The sequence below is a fragment of the Arvicanthis niloticus genome, chromosome 8 (genome assembly GCF_011762505.2).
Source record: "Arvicanthis niloticus isolate mArvNil1 chromosome 8, mArvNil1.pat.X, whole genome shotgun sequence".
NCBI classification, from domain to species: domain Eukaryota; kingdom Metazoa; phylum Chordata; class Mammalia; order Rodentia; family Muridae; genus Arvicanthis; species Arvicanthis niloticus.
The window spans coordinates 82,174,798-82,185,852 of NC_047665.1; the positions used below are offsets into that span (position 1 = coordinate 82,174,798).

The following is an 11,055-nucleotide window of genomic DNA, read 5'->3' on the forward strand; positions in this document are numbered from 1 at the left end:
TATTTCTGGACTCTGCCTCTCCTGCTCTGTCCTCCTGCTGGAGACAGAAATAACCTGGCACTTGGTGGGTAATTATTGCATAGCATTTTCAGCGTCAGCAGACATTGAGAAGCAGATGCAGATCCCTGACTCAGCATGGGGGAATTGGCCAGGATCACTGGTCTGCCAGCCCCTGGTTGGACAGTGTACTTTAGCACCAGCACTTGTCGCTCAAGGAGAGTGTTCTCCTTCTTGGGTTTGCTGTGTTAGAGTCCCTTCTCTCTTTGTTCTCTTGACCTCATTTGTACTTAGTTCTCCTTTTTTATCTTGTGCCCTATTCTTGGAACCAGGGCATGATAAAAGAGAGGAGAGAGACTAATAGTTAAAAATTGTATGTTAAGTTTTTTTTTCTGGGTTGGAGAGAGATGGCCCAACAGTGAAGAACACTAGTTATATTCCTCCTACAGGTCCTGGGTTTCATTCCCAGCACTCACATGGGTGGCTCACAACCATCTGTAACTCCAGTTTCAGGGTATCTTATGCCCTCTTCTGGCCTCTGTAGACACCAGGCAATCACATGATGCACAGACACAAAGATGAGGCAAATACCCACATACACAAAATAATATATACTTTTTTCTTTCTAAGAGAAAGATCAGCTTTGGAGATGATATAGAAGACCAAATAATATAGTCACTATTTGCAAGCACTTCTTTACTTTTAGGATAGATGAATGATTGCTTGGTGTCTGTACTGTAAGCCCTAAGCAAGTGTCCTCAGTGTGGTCCCAGGAGCTTTCTGAAGTAGGTAAGGCTTGGGTTTCAACTCCAGGAGACAAGAACATTGTTATGATAGTATAGAGGCACTGGCTAGGAAAGTGGCTTAGAGAACATGGGTCCACAAGCTTCTGAAGCACAACGCTGTTGACAAATGCAGAACCCTCTCCTTCTCTGAGGAGGGCTGTTCTTTATCCTTCACTCTTGGAGCCCCAACTTCACAATGAGACATTAGAAGAGAAGAGTGGTTTGCTTATGCTCCTATTGGGGGTTCAGATTTTTTTTAAGATTTATTTATTTATTTTATTTATATGAGTACACTATAGCTGTCTTCAGACATACTGGAAGAGGGCATGGGATTCTATTACAGTTGCTTGTGAGCTATCATGTGGTTACTGGGAATTGAACTCAAGACCTCTGGAAGAGCAGTCAGCGTTCTTAACTACTGAGCCATCGCTATAGTCCCATGGGCCCAGATTTGAACCCTTCTTCCCCAGGTTAGTTCTTGATGATGCCACTTCTGAGAAGAGAACATGCTTTTAGTTCAGCAAGCAGGAAATCTGAGTGAATTGTCCTTGAAATACCCAGGCAGGGTACTTAGTTCTTGGTTCAACAGCACTTGAATTTGTGTTGCTGCTTTGCTGCTTGGATCAGTTGGAGCATGTGGCACCTGCTCTCTGGGCTTTATAGCTTTTTAAACAGCAGTTCCTCCCAGCCTATGTCAGCTATTACAGTGAAGGATGTGGACTTCACACCGGGTGCTGTGTTTTAAGAAGTGTGGCTCTGTTCATTCATGGTCACCTATTGAGCACTGTACATAGGTGAGAGTAAGATTTGAAGAGAGAGAAGGGGGGAGGGAAAAATATTTTAATAGTAGAAATGCCACTTTAACTCAGGCTAGGTTGCTGCTCAAATGAGCTCAGGGAGGCTCTGAGCTCACTTTCTATCCATCAGACAAGTAAGAAAACTGACAGAGAGAACCAGAAACTCCTCAAGGCCATGCATGGCCACAGAAGAGACTAGGTTTATAGCTGGGGTTGTAACTTCAAGGCCAGACCCATATTTACCCACTTATGCAGTGAGTCACCCAATTGGGGCAGACCCATCAGGATCCAAAGCATCTCTGCCCATCTCAGCCTTCTGATAACGAGGTGCAGGTGGGAACCCCATAGCTCTGGGGGTCTGGAAGGAATAGTTTGCGAGTCAAACCTGATCTGTTTGTAGGCAAAGTACTGGAGAGGGTCAGTGCTTACTCCACACTGCTCTCTGCAGCATTGACACAGACTGAGCTCAAATACAAACAATGCAAGCAAAGCCTGTATGAGTGCTTGTTCAGTAGGAATCCCCACCCTTACTCAAAATTTTCTCTTAAGTCTATTCCCACACACCTTGAAGCAAAAGTCAAAGGCTAGATGAAAACATACAGCTTAATTGGAAGAATGCCAATTGGCCAGTCTTCATCACTGAGGCAGAGAAAGCCAACCTGTCATTCCGGCCCAGGGTCTGTCTCCTAGGGTGGGCTTATTTTTCCATTTAAAACTGGCAGGCACTGCATCCCAAGCCTATGTAAGTTAAGCTAGAGACAGGGGGACCACAACTGGGAGACGATGAGATGTTTTTCTTGTTTGAAAGACAGTAATTGCAAATTTGTCACCAGCAGTGACATGGTGGTGAGCAATTAATTGTTGGGGACTCCCTGCCTGTCACTCCACGTGGCTGCAGTTATAGCAGTCCTCCTTGTATAAAAGCCCTATCCCCGCTACCAGGAGACAAGCTAATTTTTTTTTAGACCCAGATCTGTGAAGACAAAAGAGGCCCTCACAGCTGAGGGTCTAATTTTGGGGGCAGTGCCTTGCCAGGTAAAGAGAGATACAGAGAGAGTGCCAACAATAGTTTACACTTGTCAGTATGTGCTAGGTCTACCATGCTGCCAATATGTTCAGTTGTGGCAACACCCTATTGGGAGAAGGAATCACCATTTTTCTACTTTAGAGGTGGGAAAAATGAAAGTATAGAGAGGTTAATTACTTGATCAACAGTCCCAAAACCCCAAAGTGGTAGAGCAGGATTAAAATCAAGCCAGCCTGGAACTTGTGACCCTTACCACATCTCTTTATAAACCTTCTTTTGGGGGTCCTAAAACATTGAATGAGTGAACTGGTACAAAGACATTTTTGCCCTCCTACGGTCTGCATCCTTGGGCAAATTACTTGTTTTTCTTAGGCCTCATTTTTTACTTGGGAAATAGGGACACTGGTACCTATTTCTAATGTTGAGCATGTAGACAAAGTGACAAGATTTGTGATATGTCCATATTCTTCATCCTGGTCTGCTCTCCCAGAATTCCTACTTGCTTCTCTCTCCTTTACAGCGTGATAAGCTTCAACAGAGCCCCATTCAGTCATTGCTGAGTCCAAAGTTATTGCTTAGAGTGATGTTGATTTCCAATGCAAAAATGGACCAAACAGTGAAGGTTAAAGCCCATTGGCATAGCCAGGAGACAAGAGTAATTCAGGTATATTGTGTACATCAAAAAGGAATGTACTGGGATAATTCCCAAGGCAATGATACATGAGGTCAGACGATATTATTGGGAAGAGTCTTAGTCACAGACAGGAGGCTGGGGCACATTCCTGAGAAAGCTCAGTTAGAAGCCACGATTCTTCAGGTATCACATGTTCTAAAATGGTTGACAGTAACACCCGTGTATAATTTTGCCTTATAACTACCACTAAAATGGATGATAATGAGTGAAGTTCACTTTAGGTCACCGGGCAGAATGACTCTAATCTTTGGTGGTTTATATGGCTTCCCTGTAGTTTTATATCAAGGGACTCTTCTGGCCCTGAAGACATGTTGACAGCAATTAATGGTGAGTAGCCTTTTCCTTTGAAGCACCTGGCCAGAGGAAAACAAACTGAAAACTCTTGAGTCCCTCACTTTGGCCATCAGAGTATTGAAACAATGGTCCCCAAAACAGTGGCTCCCCCTCAGGAATCTTATGCTGGGAGAAGTGGAAGCCTAAATCTGTGCTAGCTAGAAGGGAAGATTTTCTCCAGGAAATAGATTTACAACTTAGTAGACTCCCCCCCTTCAGAAGAGTTAATGACGGGTTAGTTTTGAGGAGGACCATAACTTTACAAGGGCTTCTTAGATATGTAAAACTTAGGCCCCTGATGAAACCTTAACCTTATGTCAAGATCCTAAAGATGTAATTGGGGGGTAGGAGCCAGTCCATCTTTTTGTCACTCTTCCAAATGTGGCCCAGAACAAACCTCCTTTTTTCTAATTTTCTCCAGTATTAATTTGTTATTGTAATTGCATTGTCTACAGTGGTTCTCAATCTTCCTAATGCTGCAACCATTTAATACAGTTCTTCATGTTGTTGACCCCCACAACCATAAAATTATTTCATTGCTACTTTATTGACTGTAATTTTGGTACAGTTATGAATCATAATGTAAATATCTGCTATGCAGGACATCTGATATGTGACTCTTTGTGAAAGGGTCGTTTGACCCCTGTCTTAGTCAAGGTTTGTATACCTGCACAAAACATCATGACCAGGAAGCAAGCTGGGGAGAAGAGGGTTTATTCAGCTTATACTACCATATTGCTGTTCATCGCCAAACAAAATCAGGACAGCAACTCACACAGGGCAGGAACTTGGAGGCAGGAGCTTATGTAGCGGTCATGGAGGGGTGCTGCTTACTGGCTTGCTTCCCCTGGCTTGCTCAGCTTGCTTTCTTATAGAAAGAACCCAGGACTACTAGCCCCAGGATGGCACCACTTACCATTGGCTGGGCCCTTCCCCCTTGATCACTAATTGAGAAAATGACTTACAGCTGGATCTCATGGATGCAATTTCCTCAAGGGAAGTGCCTTTCTCTGTGATAACTCCAGCTTGTGTCAAGTTGACACACAAAACCAGCCAGTACAACCCTGAAGGGGTTTCAAGAAAGAAGGAGGAAGGTCATACATCTACCACCAGGATCAGCTAGAGCCAGCAATCCAGGGAGAGGCTGGACAATGCTTGATGTATTGGGTTTGAGGAGGATTTACTTCTCTATTGATAATATTTTAAAGCTCACATTAAAGTAAATTCTGAGGCCTTGTGCAAATAGCTCAGGGATGAATGAATAGTGAAGACATGAGACAGGAGAGACAGTTGGTAGAGTATAACCCACTCCTTGCTGGGGACCCTGGATAAATGGTTTGATAAGATTATCTTTGGCAACTTATTTCAGCCCTCCAAGCCTCACTTTAACACCTAGAGCATTGATTCCCTAGTGCCAAGACTTTGGCTATCTTCTTGATCTTACCTTCTCCAACTTTTACACTCTTAACAGGCTTAACAGTAAGTTGATCAGCACCACTGGCAGAAGAAGAGGGAAGCCAGCAGCACTTGGAATGGGGCATCTTCTAAGACAAGAATCCAGGTATTTGAGAGGCTATAAAGCTGGTATAGTCTGCCCAGGCCTGTCCCTGACAGCTGCTGACCAGGATGAAGCACTGGTATGCTGTTTTAAGGTCATCTTCTGCTCCTCGGGCTGCTTTCAGGCAGCTGAAGCCAGCCGAGGGAGAGTTTGTCTGGTTTCGTGCCTGAGTTTCCTTGCCTGCTTCTGTGGCAGTACCTGGCACCAGCATCTATCTAGCTAAATTAAGCCCCACTGAGGGTTAAAGGAGATTCTCTTTGAAGCTGGCAGAGCTGAGAGTTTGGCAATGTATCCTTTTGATCACATGCTGTTGTGAGCTTCTGGGAATCGCTGGTCTCTCTGGCCTTGCAGAACTCAGGTTGATCCAGAGTCCTTCTGTGTGGACGCCCAGGACTGGTAGGTTTCTATGGAGTTTGGAGGGTTAACTGGGAGTCAGGTCAGTGTGACTGCTGTGCTTCTCTCTGCATCTGTCATTTGCTAGTACTTGTTCATCTCCAGTTTTGTGTCCAGGGAGAGGGAACAATAGAACAGAGAAGCCTCTTCTCATAGACCCCCTGAAAAGATAGGATGCGGTGCATACTTCCTTTTAGACTTGTGAGGGTGAAAGAGAGGAGGGGGTGTGCCTGTGTCATCTGCCTCTTTCTCACCTTGCCTGCTGCTTCACCAGTCAACTATCTCCAGTTGCTTGCTTATTCCCATGATATTTCAAAAACCATCTCCCTTAAACTCATACCCATGCCTAGTTTCACTTTCTCATTTATTTCTTACATTTCCATTGATTTTATTACTTTTAGTCTAATTTTCTTGATTAACTCTCTAAAATTAATTCTTAATCCAACACTTATCTATTCATGAGCTCTAAAGCTATTTATTATCTATCATTTATTATGTATTTCTCATTAATAAGTATTGCTGACTCATCTACCTACAAATTATATATTTATTAAATGTCTATTACTTATGTGTGCTTACCATTTATCACCTATCTTATTTATTATCTATATATCATCTATTTATCATCTATCTACCATCTATTTATCATCTATCATCTATTTATCATCTACCTATCATCTATCTACTTATTACCTATCTATATATCAATCATCTATTACCTATAAATCTATTAATCTATTATCTATTATCTGTTTGTCTATTATCTGTTGATCTATCTATCTAGCTATCTATCTATCAATCAATCATCTATCTATCTTCATCTATCTATCTATTGATAATCTATCTGTCATCTGTTTAATGATCATCTGTCATCTGCCTATTGATCATCTATCATCATCATCATCATCATCATCATCATCATCATCATCATCAATCATCTACCAATATATACCTGTCAATTAATTGGGCTTATTTATAGGAGAACACATACATTTGAAGTAGATCCTGTCCAAGTGCAGATGAAATGTCACTTCAAAGGAGCATTCCAGCAGGGATACCATGGGCAGGATAGCTACCTAGTGAGGGCCAGCAGAAGCATCGGCTTGAAAACTCTAAGCTTTTAGGTCAGAAAGACACAGCGAGTCTGCAGAATACAGTCCTTGATACAGGCAGGCTTCTGGCCTCCTGGAAACTGGAGGTTATTCATAAGGGTGGGGCCACTGGAGAGCCCTCTTCAGGCAGGGCAGACCATTCCTCCTTCAGGTGGAAACACTATCTGTTCCCCTTTTCCTGGAATTGTGAGTATGCTGTGAAGTCAAAATCCCTGTGCAGGATAGTGCCCTGCGGCACTGTAGAGAGATGTCACCTCCAGCCTCTCTGTAGTAAGTGGCACACTCCTCCCAGGCTTCTATATGTTGCTGTTGTGACCAAAATGTTCTTGTTTTATGCTTACCTTGTCTTTTTTTTTTTTTTTCCCTCTATCCACATTTTTTTTTAGATTTTTTGAACATATTTAATGAGCACTCTTTTGATGTGTTGGTCTGGAAGTTTTTTCAGGTTGTCTTTTAGGTACCATTATTATGGGACTTAGTGATATCAGTACAGACAAGTCTTGATTTTTCATATGGTTTCTGACTGGGCCAGGACTTTCACACCTGCTGTTAGATTGCTGGTTGGGTCTTCCCTTTAAGTTTCAAGTCCCTCCCTTTTTTTCAGTGGTGGCATTACATGACCAGTGATGTAATAGAGTTGAGGTGTCTACTGGTACTTAGGGCCAGTGGCTCTATTTCAGATCTCCCTTTGAGGGTCAGGTTTAGTCCCGTGTCAACTCTTAACTCCTGCTGTTGTACCATGTTCTCTCTGAGTTGTGGGACTCCCCACATGTCTGTGGGCCTGACCAAAGTCAGATCTAGTTCCTACTCTGGGTTTCAGCTTCCACTGGAGCTGATACAAGATGAGGAACTCTCCAAACATTGGGTTCAAAAATTGTCTTCATCCTGAGTTTACAGTTTCTGCCAAAGCCACTGGGAGATTAAGAACATCCTAAACTCCTAACAAAACCTTCCATTCTACGTTGTATTCCCAAGCCTGCTTTACCTCCCCAGCATGATAAATGAATAGAGTGATTGACAGAGGAGGCCTGTTACTACTCAGATCTGAACACTTCAATAATTTCTTCTTGGTTCTGGTTCAGGCTCAGGCTTATTTTGGGTGATAAAATCCCAAGTCCTTAGAGGTAATACCTCCATAGACGGGTGTATAGTGACTTGTAGGGTTGTGGTTGTTGGGGCCATGTCCTTAAACCACTGTACTAGATGAACATGACACAGCAGACTGTGAATGTCGGTTAGCACACAGAATATTCCATGTAATGCTCTGGGCTTCATCTTGTGGTGTTGTATCAGAAAGCCACTTGTTACCCACTACTATTCATATTTCCAAATTTTTGTGGGAATCTTATAGATGAGTCCAGTTCCAAAATGAATATCATTAAGACAAATGCTTTGCTGGAATCAGCAATGCATCTAAAAAGCATTTTATTCTCTCTCTCTCTCTCTCTCTCTCTCTCTCTCTCTCTCTCTCTCTCTCTTTCTCTCTCTCTCTCTCTGAGGCAGCTCAATTCTTCTAAGACTCCAGTTTAAAAGATTACATTGCAGCCCACCTTTTATCTAGAAAAATAACACCAATTACATGTTTATTGTTATCTACGTATTCAATGGACATCAGCTGCTTCAGCAAGGGTGTAGAAGCAAAGCCAGACAAGACCACACTGCCTAGAGCCTATAGACAGTCACACTGGAGACAGACAGAGCCCTTTCCATGGAACTGCACATAGACAACAGGAGGAACCTCCCTCATCAGCCTTCAAACTGGGGATGCTCAACTTTGCCAAGGACTTACTCCACCCCCAATGGCTGGTCCATCTGAGTCTTTTGTTGTGAACATTGTGACTATTTTTATTGGGAACCCTCAGGAAAGAGCTGAATACCCTGAGCTCCTGTGGGTAATAGTATCCAGAGAATGCTTTGTGTGTGTGTGTGTATGTGTGTGTGTGTCTGTCTGTCTGTGTGTCTGTATATGTATGTGTCTGTATGTGTGTATGTGTGAGAGAGAGAGAGAGAGAGAGAGAGAGAGAGAGAGAGAGAGAGAGAGAGAGAGAGCTACTATAAAATGTCTCCCAAAGGCCACAGGCTAAAGACTTGGAGACAAGATTGGACCAGGAGTTCTCTAACCTCAACAATGGATGGATTCAGTGATGGGTTAATTTCTTGGTGGGCTACTGGGTGGTGATAACTGAGAGATTAAGACCCAGGTGAAGAGTCCTTGGTGTGTGTACTTGACCTATGTCTCATCTTAGTTTTCTTCCTTTCTCTCTGTGTCTTGTGCTGCATACATCAGGAAGTGAGCTGCTTTACTCTGCTCTGCATGGTTCGCCATGGTGTTCAGCCTCACCTTGGACCCAGAAGCAATCAAGCTAGCTGAGCATGGATGGAATCCTTCAAAATCATGACTCAAACTGTGTCTTTCTTCCTTTGTTGCCTCAAATATTTCGTCATGGTAATGGATAGCAAACTATCAAACTCTGGAGGTGGATTGGGAAGGGTCCTTAGTGATGAAACAGATTCATGCCTGCAGAGTAGAAAGGCCAAGACTAAAAGAAAGGAAGGGAGGATCTGTGGAGGGTGTCTTGGACCACAGGACCTTTGCCTTGGAGCACCTGTGAGAGAGGCCATGGGGATATGGATAAAAGCACGGTCTGAAAAAGGTTTCCTCTATCAGACTTACTTTAGAAGCCCAAGCCTTTGGAGCCTGTTCCAGGGAGCTGATCCTCGGGTGATTGGCACAGTCACACGATGATGCTGCAGAAGAATGGAACATAGGCCTGGGATTAGAAAACTCTGGATTCAAATCTCAGGCCTGGATTTCCTGGTCTGTGGGTTTGGATAAGACTGTCAAGGTCTGAGTGTCCTTCTCTGTATCTTGAAAGAGGCGAGACTTTCTTTACAGAAGCTTGGTAAAGGCAGAGGGATAAACACACACTGATCTGACCATGTAGTGTTTTTCCCAAGACAAGCAGGCTCTGTCAAAGCAGCCTCACTGCCCTTGCCTGCTCCTGCCTCCTGCAGGAGTTCTGGCACAGCCTTGAAGGTGAAGCAGAGATTTGTCACCTCTTATGCTGTACAAGTCTGTGTCTGTCCTTTCTTTAGATCATGGTGCAGTCCTCCAGCTGACAGCTCCAACTACTCCATTTGTTGGGGAAGAACATCTCCATAGCAACCAATTCCTGGCTCTATCCTTCCTTCTTCCCCCAGGCTAAGACCTCAGGCCCCCCTATACCTAGCCTGCTGATATTTCCAGGGTACAGGCCAGTCCTGGGAGATGGCAGCCATCAGAGCTCCAGTGTTGTGTAACTCAGGTGGTTCAATCAAAGTAACTGGGGTAACCTGAATTTCTCCCCAGCATGCTCCCAGAAATAAGTTTGCTGTGCTCTTTGTAAACTAGGGGGGTTAACAAAGGGGTGAATGAATGTTTGCAGCTTTTGGCTGCTGGGAGGAGTTGAAGTGACACTGTTTGTGGGTGGCTGTGCTGGAGCTAGTGACAGAGAAAGGTGCAGACTAATCCCCTGTTAGCTGCCTGTGTCTTTTCTAAGGAAACAGGAAGTGCTGCAGGGAGGGAAAAAAACAGAGTTAGCTACCAACAAGACATGCAGCTCTCAATTTGGGCCAAATTTAAGGCTGTTATGAATAATTCAATCAGTTTTGGAGGCGCTGAAGTCCTCCGGGGGAATTAATAAGGAGAAGCTTCTTTTTTTCCCACTGCACCCCTCCCACCTCCCACCACTGGGCTGATATCACACCTTTGGCAAAGGGTCAAACAGGTGGAGGAAGGGACAAAGAAGTGCAAAGACAGGGAAGGTAGTGGAATAGGGCAGGTGTACCTCTTGCTGCTTCTCAGAACAAGTGGTAGACATGGCTTCTGCTGGACATGATGTGCATGTCTTGTGGAGCCGCAAGCTGGCAAGTGGCTGTTGGTGGGCTGTCCTGAGGTGCTCAGTGGATCCAGGAGGTTAGTCCTAGGCGGTTTTAGGGCTGATCTAAGCTGGTTCAGAGACTCTTCACCATGTTGTTTCAAGCAGCTGAAATGGCAGAGACCCATGCTCAATCCTTTGGGTCAGGGTGGAGGAGATGACCGTCCTCTTGGCATGACTGGGCTGCCATCAGGTCAGTTGGGTTGACTTTCATGCAGGAAGTGAGATGGTGACTTTAGGAAGTGGCCCAACCTGGGGAACAGATTCTGTGTCTCCAGGAGCAGGTGAGTTTCGGGTCACAAGGGCAGTCTTACAGAGGACACTGCAGTATTTCACAGACTGTTCAGCCTCACCTGGCTACCCAGGGGCTATTCTGTGCTTCTGCTGGTGGCAGAGTATCTTCACTCTGCTGCTCTGCAATAGGAGACCAGGACCAGACCGA

The 11,055-nt window shown here is 44.3% G+C and overlaps 1 long non-coding RNA gene across 1 annotated transcript; it reads left to right on the forward strand.

Moving 5' to 3' along the window:
* The first annotated feature begins 5,505 nt into the window (after nucleotides 1–5,505).
* LOC143443219 (uncharacterized) lies at nucleotides 5,506–9,130 on the forward strand. The gene is made up of 2 exons (XR_013111985.1): nucleotides 5,506–5,587; nucleotides 8,984–9,130. It is a non-coding gene; the product is annotated as an uncharacterized LOC143443219 (long non-coding RNA).
* The last annotated feature ends 1,925 nt before the right edge of the window (nucleotides 9,131–11,055 follow it).